This window comes from Mixophyes fleayi, chromosome 2, assembly GCF_038048845.1.
Source record: "Mixophyes fleayi isolate aMixFle1 chromosome 2, aMixFle1.hap1, whole genome shotgun sequence".
In the NCBI taxonomy this organism is placed as follows: domain Eukaryota; kingdom Metazoa; phylum Chordata; class Amphibia; order Anura; family Limnodynastidae; genus Mixophyes; species Mixophyes fleayi.
The window spans coordinates 26278369-26290742 of record NC_134403.1 but is presented as its reverse complement, the minus strand read 5'-3'; the positions used below and the strand labels follow the sequence as shown (position 1 = coordinate 26290742).

At 44.0% G+C, this 12374-nt stretch overlaps 1 long non-coding RNA gene across 1 annotated transcript in view; it reads right to left on the bottom strand.

Moving 5' to 3' along the window:
- LOC142140052 (uncharacterized) overlaps positions 1 to 9334 on the bottom strand; it is a 35387-nt gene extending 26053 nt beyond the window's left edge. Inside the window, exon 1 of the long non-coding RNA XR_012688276.1 lies at positions 9321 to 9334. This is a non-coding gene — a long non-coding RNA (uncharacterized LOC142140052). The remainder of the gene's footprint in view (positions 1 to 9320) is intronic.
- Between the last annotated feature and the right edge of the window lie 3040 nt (positions 9335 to 12374).

Below are 12374 nucleotides of genomic sequence, written 5' to 3'. Positions count from 1 at the left end.
GATGAATAGCTTTTTTGGTGTGGGGGCCCAAACAAACCAATCATTTCAGTCAAAGTTGTTTGGTAGGCCCTGTCACTGAAATGATTGGTTTGTTAAAGTGTGCATGTCCTATTTCAACAACAGACCTCTCAACTGCAGCTCATCCCTCCTCTGCGGGGATAATGTCTCCTGTGCTCTGACACGTCACTCTGTGTACTCTCAGCCTCAGGATCTGACACTACAGCTACCATGCCTCTTGTAGCAGCCCTCACTCCAGGGCCTCTTCCATGTGCAGTGTCCCCCTCTCTCTTGGGTTCACTATAGTGGCATGGAGTTCTCCCCCTCATCCAGGGCACACATTCCTTGCCCTGGCTCAGTCACCACGCTCAGACTTCCAGGCAATGCTGGGGGAGCCTGGGAGCTTCCACCCCAGGTCCCCAGCTACAACTCTCCTCTCCTGTGTCTTCTCTCTCTTTCTGACACTTTAAAGATCGTGCCTTTAAATGAAAAAGTCAGTCTTCATTGCACGACTATGTGCAAGTGCAACAGGGACATTTTTTTGGGTTTACAAAGTCAAACAATAACACTACGACCCTGTCTGTCTGGGGTCTGTCAATGACGAATTGTCTGGAGCATGTTTTGAGGAGGTATTGTGGCCCCGGTATCAAATTGGGTACCGGGGCCACCCCACTATGCAGTCCAGATACTTGTTTGGTGGAATTCCGACACGTGGAGGGTTTTTTAATTATATTGTGGCCTCGGTACCAAATTGTGTACCGGGGCCACCACACTACGCAGTCAAGATACTTGTTTGGTGGAATTCAGACCAGTTGAGGGTTTTATTATTATATTGTGTGGACCACTCTATCTATACCACACTACAACTCTATACCACTCTATTTCCTACTTTAATTCTATTTAATTCTATTTCCTACTTTAATTCTATTACTAATTAATTAACATAAAGAGGAACAAAAAAAACCAATTTTACCAAAAGTATAATATGACTTAGACTTACAAACACTACACTTGAAAGATCGTGCCTTTAAATGAAAAAGTAAGTCTTCATTGCACGACTATGTGCAACAGGGACAGTTTTTTTCTTTACAAAGTCAACTAATAACACTTGGACCCTGTCTGTCTTTAACATACTTAATGGGATCTCAATGACGAATTGTCTGTAGCATGTTTGGAGGAGGTATTGTGGCCCCGGTATCAAGTTGGGTACCGGGGCCACCCCACTACGCAGTCCAGATACTTGTTTGGTGGAATTCTGACACGTGGAGGGTGTATTTATTTTATTGTGGCCCCGGTATCAAGTTGGGTACCGGGGCCACCCCACTACGCAGTCCAGATACTTGTTTGGTGGAATTCTGACACGTGGAGGGTTTTTTAATTATATTGTGGCCTCGGTACCAAATTGTGTACCGGGGCCACCACACTACGCAGTCAAGATAGATAGATGCGTATCATAGATAAAGTACATTCAGTGGTGTGGGGCAAATTGAAAAATATTCAAAATGCACTGACATTATCAAAAACAAGAGGTTGTCACACGCTAAAACTCCAACATGTATATGATGGAGAGGATGGAGGAGCAGCCGTATGTGTAGTGTAATGCAGACCTGTTGAAGGTTTTTTATATATTTTATTGTGGTGCCCAGTGCCCACTCCTCTACGCAGTCCAGGTACATTTATTGGTGCGATTCATAAAAGTTCAGGGTTTTTAAGATATTGTGGTGACCCACTCCTCTACGCAGTCCAGGTACATTTATTGGTGCGATTCATAAAAGTTCAGGGTTTTTAATATATTGTGGTGACCCACTCCTCTACGCAGTCCAGGTACATTTATTGGTGCGATTCATAAAAGTTCAGGGTTTTTAATATATTGTGGTGACCCACTCCTCTACGCAGTCCAGGTACATTTATTGGTGCGATTCATAAAAGTTCAGGGTTTTTAATATATTGTGGTGACCCACTCCTCTACGCAGTCCAGGTACAATTATTGGTGCGATTCATAAAAGTTCAGGGTTTTTAATATATTGTGGTGACCCACTCCTCTACGCAGTCCAGGTACATTTATTGGTGCGAATCAAACAAGTTGATGGTTTTCTTATTATATATATTGTGGTGACCCACTCCTCTACGCAGTCCAGGTACATTTATTGGTGCGATTCATAAAAGTTCTGGGTTTTTAATATATTGTGGTGACCCACTCCTCTACGCAGTCCAGGTACATTTATTGGTGCGATTCATAAAAGTTCAGGGTTTTTAATATATTGTGGTGACCCACTCCTCTACGCAGTCCAGGTACAATTATTGGTGCGAATCATAAAAGTTCAGGGTTTTTAAGATATTGTGGTGACCCACTCCTCTACGCAGTCCAGAAAGATACCTTTTTGCAACGTTTTGGACTAATAACTATATTGTGAGGTGTTCAGAATACACTGTAAATTAGTGGAAATGCTTGTTATTGAATGTTATTGAGGTTAATAATAGCCTAGGAGTGAAAATAAGCCCAAAAACTTGATTTTTAAACTTTTTATGTTTTTTTCAAAAAAAATCCGAATCCAATACCTTAAATCCGAACCGAGACCTTTCGTCAAGTGTTTTGCGAGACAAATCCGAACCTCAAAAATAACGAAAATCCGGATCCAAAACACAAAACACGAGACCTCAAAAGTCGCCGGTGCACATCCCAATATATATATACATACAGTGGTGTAAGTGGGGGTATATGAGGTATGTCATACCGTCACTTCTCCTACTGCATTATTGTAACACTATCACATCGCAGTCACTTACATTATATATATATATATATACATACATACAGTGGTGTAAGTGGGGGTATATGAGGTATGTCATACCGCCACTTCTCCTACTACATTATTGTAACACTATCACATTACAGTCACTTACATTATATATATATATATATATATATATATATATATATATATTTATATATACATACATACAGTGGTGTAAGTGGGGGTATATGAGGTATGTCATACCGTCACTTCTCCTACTGCATTATTGTAACACTATCACATCGCAGTCACTTACATTATATATATATATATATATATATATATATACATACAGTGGTGTAAGTGGGGGTATATGAGGTATGTCATACCGCCACTTCTCCTACTACATTATTGTAACACTATCGCATTACAGTCACTTACATTATATATATATATATATATATTTATATATATATATACATACAGTGGTGTAAGTGGGGGTATATGAGGTATGTCATACCGCCACTTCTCCTACTGCATTATTGTAACACTATCACATCGCAGTCACTTACATTATATATATATATATATATATATATATATTTATATATACATACATACAGTGGTGTAAGTGGGGGTATATGAGGTATGTCATACCGCCACTTCTCCTACTACATTATTGTAACACTATCGCATTACAGTCACTTACATTATGTATATATATATATATATATATATATATATATATATATATACATACAGTGGTGTAAGTGGGGGTATATGAGGTATGTCATACCGCCACTTCTCCTACTACATTATTGTAACACTATCGCATTACAGTCACTTACATTATATATATATATATATATATTTATATATATATATACATACAGTGGTGTAAGTGGGGGTATATGAGGTATGTCATACCGCCACTTCTCCTACTGCATTATTGTAACACTATCACATCGCAGTCACTTACATTATATATATATATATATATATATATATATATATACATACAGTGGTGTAAGTGGGGGTATATGAGGTATGTCATACCGCCACTTCTCCTACTGCATTATTGTAACACTATCACATTACAGTCACTTACATTATATATATATATACAAGTTAACCCGTGCATGATACTCATGCATTCTAGTCAAATCAAGCTACTTAAGGTCTTAAAAAGGTTCTTGTCATGCATTTGGGCCTAGCCCAGGCCTCCTCAGGGGAAGAGCGTTAGTTCCCGACGCAAGCGGCCTTTTTAATGTGTGTTCATGAGGTAAAATTACCTCACGAAAATGAGTTTGACCCCTCAACTCGTAAATTTAGCCTTTACTACCCCTCCCACGGGGGGAAGGGGGGATGATGGAAGTTAACTGACTTGACTATTCTAATTTTTTTGTCAAATAATGTCAGTATACAAATTTCAGGTCAATTGGATGAGCCCTTTCTGAGAAAATAGTTTTTTCCACACACACACACACACACACACACACACACACACACACACACACACACACACACACACACTAACGCACGCCTCTACACATGTGTGTTCATGAGGTAAAATTACCTCACGAAAATGAGTTTGAGCCCTACCAAATTTCAGCCCTTTTTGAATTTTTTTTCCCACACACACTAAGAATTTAGTAGGTCAGTGTATAACTCTGCCCAGCAGGTGGCGATGCAACTTGTTTTTTTTTTTCCACACACAGACGCCACTAAGCATTTATATATTAGATATATATATATATATATATATATATATATATACATACAGTGGTGTAAGTGGGGGTATATGAGGTATGTCATACCGCCACTTCTCCTACTACATTATTGTAACACTATCACATTACAGTCACTTACATTATATATATATATATATATATACATACATACAGTGGTGTAAGTGGGGGTATATGAGGTATGTCATACCGCCACTTCTCCTACTACATTATTGTAACACTGTAACGCCCCCCTGCGGGGAAACAGGGACAGACGCAACACAAAAGAACTTACCTTGAAAACAATGGTCACCTCCAGTCCGCTTCCGATATCCCAGCTGCGATCCGATCCCAGCAGATCCGCAGCCGAAACCCTTGTCACCTCCAACCACGTCCCTCTAGGAAAGAGACAGAGATTACGGCCGTGCCTACCAGGTAAGGGCTGTCCGAGAATACGGCAACGAACAAGGACACTCTCAGTCCAAGCCCACTTGCCGCCTCCTCGCTTTGCTCTTGCCAAGACGTGGGGGACTACAGGCACTTAAGACCAAGACTAGTCCGAGGACTAATCCCGCCTCAAGTACCTCACACACCTGCCGGTGAGGGCCTAACCGAAAGGGGGAATCGAGCGTGATACTCACCGGGACACTCCCACTTCCGATCCGGTTCTCCTGCACCTTCCCGACACCTGCGGATGACAAGAACACACAGCCTCCCTCTAAGCTCTCAGTGAGACTAAGATGGCACCCACAAACTTAAACTGACTACAACAGCGACCCGACCCTAACAAAACTCTAATGGTCGGCAACGCAACTACGTCAAACAACTATGTCTACCTAGGTGTGGTGCACTAACGGAACTGCTCACTTACCACTACGGGGAACACCAGCCGGTGTTCACGGACTAAACCGGAGGGCGGTACCTAACCCCCTCACCCAGGTCGTACCAAGAAGCTGCCTTCTTGCTATGGGGTCACCCACAGACCCTAAGGACCGGCTGCTTCAAGCCCGGCTGAGGCTCAGTGGAACAGCACATTAACCCGCGGGCCGACTGCCGCACGGAACAGCCGATCATAACTGAACCGCCCGACTGCCTGTACTCGGGTATCTCACACGTGTCCTTACGTCCGGAACCACAGGTCCACCTGCACCGAACCGGCCTTGGGGACCCTCAATCAGAACCACGAGCCGCCCCTGGAACTGCCTCAAGGTGTGCTGCACTGCCACCAACTCACTCAGCCACCCCCTCTGAGAACCAGTGTGACCCCGGGGACCTAAGGGACGGGAAAACTACGTGTGTTCTCCCCTGACTATGTGTACACTGGTAACTACACTTGTCCCCCACAGCACGGGTTAACACAGAAAAACACAGGAACAAGAGCCTACCTTTAATGGGGGCCTGACGTCTTGCCCCTGGACACAGTTATGTAGCACACCCCAAAATACAGTAATACAAACACTACTCGCCGCACAGACAAAATAAATGCAGTATACAGTACTTTGCACGCTACTCACAGAGCACACCGCTGTTAGCCAACCTGCCGGTTGCTACAGCACCACAGGAGCCTCGATCTACTGTACCTCCTAACTCCTTGTGCTCACCTCACACAGGACCGCGCCTACACTCACGAGGCTCTCACTCCTCTACCACACCACCAGGGCCGTCTGCCCTTCACACCATGGGCCTCTTGCCCAGTTGCACACAGAGCCTTGTGCTCTGATTAATGGGCCTCAGCCCCCTCTCTAATTCAGGGCTCTGAGCCCACTAACTAGGGCCTTGTGCCCTGCTACATAGGGGCACTAGCCCCTGCCTACTTAGGCCTGTGGCCTTCCTAACTAACTGAGGGCCTTGTGCCCTTTTAAGCCTATGGGCTACCAGCCCCTAACCAGGCCCTGTGGCCTTCCTATGGCCTCTAGGCCACTAACTCCCTAAGGGCCTTGTGCCCTTGCACCTGAGGCTCTCACGCCCCCTGTCTAACAGGGCCTTGTGCCCGTTAACAAAAGTATTGTGGCCTACTGGCCCACTAACTTTATTGGGGCCTAGTGCCCAAGTCCCTAGGCCTTGTGCCCCTAATTTACTCCCCACGGGCCTTGTGCCCGACCGTGGCCACGGGCCTAGTGCCCGAATTAATGCTGAGTCAACTTACCTGCTCTGCGCAGGAATCTCAGCTTGCCACGCCGTCTTCCTCTTCTTTCTCCGGGTCTTCCAGACCCTCCAGCCGGCGGCGCCTCTTCTCCTCTTCGGCGCGGGTCTTCTTCCTGGACCGGTGGCGGGGGCGCTCTCAGCCCTTACAAGGGCTCCCCGCCGGCGATCTCTTCTCCGGCGGCTTCTTTGCTTGACTCGCCGCTCCGGACGTCCCATGACGTCCTTCTCCCTCGGCCGCCGACTCTCTTCTGACAAAATGGCGCCACCCGGCGACTTATATAGTCGCTGGCGTGATGTCATTAGCCGGCGCGAGCGCTGATTGGCTCGCGTCGGCGCCAACATTTTGAATGGCCGGGCGCGAGCCGCGATTGGCTCGCGTATCCGGCCACTGATTGGCCAGCGGGGAAAGATGAGCCCTGATTGGCTCATCCTTCCTCCACGGATGGGACCTGCAAAGAAGAAGGATGTATAATCACCGCTGGATCGCCGAACAGGTAAGTAAGATTTCTCTTCTTTCTTCACCCTCTTGCTGGGCACCGGAGCTGGGGACCTCTTCTGTCCCTCCAGGAACGCGGCGATGGCGGGCATCTTCGTCCGCTTCTCGGGCACAGGAGCTGGAGGCATCTCGGCGGGCACCATCTCCACAACACTATCACATTACAGTCACTTACAATTTATATATATATATATATATATATATATATATATATATATATATATATATATATAAATATATACATACAGTGGTGTAAGTGGGGGTATATGAGGTATGTCATACCGCCACTTCTCCTACTGCATTTTTGTAACACTATCACATTACAGTCACTTACATTATATTCATACAGTGGTGTAAGTGGGGGTGCATACAGTGGTATGTCATACCGCCACTTCTCCTACTGCATTATTGTAACAGTATCACATTACAGTCACTTACATTATATATATATACAAGTTAACCCGTGCATGATACTCATGCATTCTAGTCAAATCAAGCTACTTAAGGTGTTAAAAAGGTTCTTGTCATGCATTTGGGCCATAGCCCAGGCCTCCTCAGGGGAAGAGCGTTACTTCCCGACGTAAGCGCCCTTTTTTAAAGTGGTTTTGTCCACATGTCACCACCTCATCATTCTTCTCCATCACCTCATCCTTCATTTTCATCGCCACATCTATCCAGATGTCTATCCAGACACAGGGATCTCTCTCAGCGGTCCTGAGTATCACACTCCTCTCACTCTGTCACCCCCGGCAACCACCAACCACTCCCCACTGTCACCCCCGGCAACCACCAACCACTCCCCACTGTCACCCCCGGCAAACACCAACCACTCCCAACTGTCACTTCTCCTTCAAAAAATATATATATTTTTTTTAAAATCTTTCTAAACACTTTTAACAATTGACAAATTAAATTAACAAATTAAAAACATCTTAGTATACCAAATTTCAGCCCTTTCTGAATTTTTTTTCCACACACACTAAGAATTTAGTAGGTCAGTGTATAACTCCGCCCAGCAGGTGGCGCTGCAGCTTGGTTTTATTTTTTCCACACACACACACAGACAGACTAACACACGCCACTAGGCATTTATATATATATATATATACATACAGTGGTGTAAGTGGGGGTATATGAGGTATGTCATACCGCCACTTCTCCTACTACATTATTGTAACACTATCACATCGCAGTCACTTACATTATATATATATATATATATATATATATATATATATATATATATATATATTTATATATATATATACATACATACAGTGGTGTAAGTGGGGGTATATGAGGTATGTCATACCGCCACTTCTCCTACTGCATTATTGTAACACTATCACATTACAGTCACTTACATTATATATATATATATATATATATATATATATATACAGTGGTGTAAGTGGGGGGGCATACAGTGGTATGTCATACCGCCACTTCTCCTACTACATTATTGTAACACTATCACATCGCAGTCACTTACATTTTCTATACCGCTGCTTCTAAATTACCACTTCGACCAAACTCTGAATGTAACTTTCATTTCCATCTATGGATTATCCTGTATACACTTTATAATCTACTAACTAACTAGATGTTATATTAAATTACCACATTTATAAACTGTTATATTTATGAACAGACAATTTCACTATTTTACCATTTAACCTGTCTCTGATGTACATATGGGTAGTGGTGAACGTGGCTCAGCTATGTCCATCTATTGTCTGGGATTTAGATTGTTTTATTACTGTGAAATCAATAAAATCTTGGTTAAATATATTTATTTCAGTGGTGTGAAAAATTGGAAACTCAATCGCTGTCCTGACATGTTGGAGTCCATTTTTATCACAAAACATATAATATCACTCGCACCTACGCTGATAAAAATCCATTTTCCTCTTTTCCACCTTTGCCTTGCAATATATGAAATATGTTTTCAGTCCAAACCAGCTCACTGTGAATATGACCAGATAATATGCTTTTATTTTTTTATATATTTGTCAAACCAACATTTAGAGCAGAGTTGAGTCACAAAGTAACAAGCGATGACTTCACGAAGGAAAGACATTTTAATCTTTCTTCTTTGTAATGCATAATTCCTGGGCATTTCAGTGCTATCTCTATCCATGTTTCCCATCTCATTCCATACAGTGTATGAATGATTTTAAATATAGATTAAGTTTTCTTGACAAACAACAGAAAATATACCTCTTGCGCAATCATTTTCTTATATTATTACTGCACTGTAAGGAAAAGTGAAGGTGTTGCCCATAGCAACCAATCAGATTCTAGCTATCATTTTCTGGCATGTGCTAGATAGCAACCAATCAGATTCTAGCTATCATTTTCTGGCATGTGCTAGATAGCAACCAATCAGATTCTAGCTATCATTTTCTGGCATGTGCTAGATAGCAACCAATCAGATTCTAGCTATCATTTTCTGGCATGTGCTAGATAGCAACCAATCAGATTCTAGCTATCATTTTCTGGCATGTGCTAGATAGCAACCAATCAGATTCTAGCTATCATTTTCTGGCATGTGCTAGATAGCAACCAATCAGATTCTAGCTATCATTTTCTGGCATGTGCTAGAAAGCAACCAATCAGATTCTAGCTATCATTTTCTGGCATGTGCTAGATAGCAACCAATCATATTCTAGCTATCATTTTCTAGCATGTGCTAGATAAATGATAGCTAGAATATGGTTGGTTGCTGTGGGCAACACCTCCATTTTTCCTTTTTAGAAGGTTTGATAAATCTAGCCCTAAGTGTACAATAATAAATAAATAAACTGAGTGTAGCGTCACTGATTGTGGACTCATAGTTCTGCTAGCAGTTGAAGCTGGCTCACTTGGGTTTCAGAGTCTATTGGGTGACCAGTCTTCACCCTGCAAGGATGCAATGAGCTTTGCTGCAAGACACACACAAGCGGCAACTCCCAGACTAACCTTACTAGGCAACACCTGAAAGTGTAGAAACCAGAGGCCTGTTTCAGTAAGGATCTTAACTTGAGAAACTTCTTATTTCAGTCTCCTGGACAAAACCATGTTACAATGCAAGGGGTGCACATTAGTATTCTGTTTTGCACATAAGTTAAATACTGACTGTTTTTTTCATGTAGCACACAAATACTTGATAGCTTATTTGTACACTGACATTTAAAGTTGATATTTGTGTGCTACATGAAAAAACAGTCAGTATTTAACTTATGTGCAAAACAGAATACTAATTTGCACCCCTTGCATTGTAACATGGTTTTGTCCAGGAGACTGAAATAAGAAGTTTCTCAAGCTAAGATTCTTAATGAATGAGGCCCTAGATGACAATGGAATGAGACAGAAGTATAATATAATAAAATTACCTATTGCTTGAACACAATAATGTGCAGTGAGCGTATTTTAAATGTACAAAAATGATCGGTGCATGATCAACAGGTACTGTCTTAAGTGTAAGAGACTTGCAGAGCATACACGATCAGGTATGATTAAGGCAGAAGCGCTGCTTAGAAGAGAATCATTCCTTTCCCGTAAGGGAGACAACCAGGGAAAGAGCTTTGCCAGAGAGAAGGGATAGGACATATGCCATTTTGGCATGCTCACACTGCTGACGTTCCCAGGCAGAAGTTCATATTGTTTGATTGATTGAGAAAACCTCTAAAATCTGAGTAATCTCTATTGTAATGAGGAACACATACTGGCACGGCAGCTGCAGGAACAGAACAAGCTATTGAAACTGGAGCACATATTGTAAGCAATGCCGGAAGCGAGTCCTTGCAAATAGTCCTTGAAGAAATGTACAGTGTAATCCTTTTTTTTACCTGTGGCACAATGGGGTCCAGTAATGGAATACAACGAGGTCCATAGATCAATTACCAGAACAGCAATCAGAGATGGTCAGGATGGTCAGGATAAGCCATGTCTGTAATGGGGAATGAGGTAAATGCATAAAAGAAATAAAAGTTGCTCGATCACAGTGATGTGCACTGAACAGCCACTTAAACCCAGCATCCAGAGCTGGATTAAGGGGGAGGCACAGGGGACTCGTGCCCCCCAGACCCCTTCTCTCCGCTGGAGAGTGTTAATTGCCTCCTGCATTTTTAAATGCATGAAGCTAAACTGACTTCACAGACCACTCAGCAGGGCCGGCGCTTCCATTAGGCAAGCTTAGGCAGCTGCCTAGGGCGCCGTGCTTTGGAGGGCGCCACTGAATCAAGGCATAAATGTTATTAATGTCTGATAATGTTAGCGGCAACCTCTGGCATAATTAAGCTCATCGCCACACATCTTTGAATTCACCAGTAGTTCAGCCAATCACAGCAGGGAAGCAAGGCGCCCTTCTGTCTCACTTCCGCGCACCTATTCCCCACCCACCGAAGTGTTCATGAAGAAATAATACGGCCCATAGCCTCACTATAGGCGGGATCATGGATAGACACTCACAGTCAGGTGAATGTTCTCCTGGTGTCAGTGGCAGCGCGACTCCCCGTCTATTAATCTGTGAGAGTGGGGGAAGTTAGGGGGGGAGATTCTGTAAAGTTGAAGGCATGTTTAGAAGCAGTTTCTGGGGGAAGCACGATTGTGTGTACATTCAAAGCACCTAATGAATTTACGGAGTTGCTACATTCAGCTGCAGCCTGAAGGCAGCCCAGGAAGCTGAAGTCCGGCAGGGGAGGTGCTGTGGTAGCTGCACTGCTCAGAATTACTGTGAAAGAGGAGCAACTCTGTTCCTGCCCTTGGACTACGGAAATGGAGAAACTTGGAATCTAAGGTAAGGAGATTTTCATGCATAATGACAACACCATGACACCAACAGGTGCCTGCCCCCCCCCCTGCCCATGTGTGCCTGTCTTGCCTACCTGCCCATGTGTGCCTGTCTTCCCTCCCTGCCCATGTGTGCCTACCTCCCCTACCTGCCCATGTGTGCCTGTCGTCCCCTGCCCATGTGTGCCTGTCCTCCCCCTGCCCATGTGTGCCTATGCTCCCCCTGCCCATATGTTCCTTTCCTCCCCCTGCCCATGTGTGCCTGTCCTCCCCCTGCCCATGTGTGCCTGTCCTCCCCCTGCCCATGTGTGCCTGTCCTCCCCCTGCCCATGTGTGCCTGTCCTGCCCCTGCCCATGTGTGCCTGTCCTCCCCCTGCCCATGTCTCCTCCTGCCCATATCTACCCCTGCCCATGCGTGCCTGTCTCCTCCTGCCAATGTCTCCTCCTGCCCATGTGTGCCTGCCCCCCCCCCTGCCCATGTATGCCTGTTCCCTCCTGCCC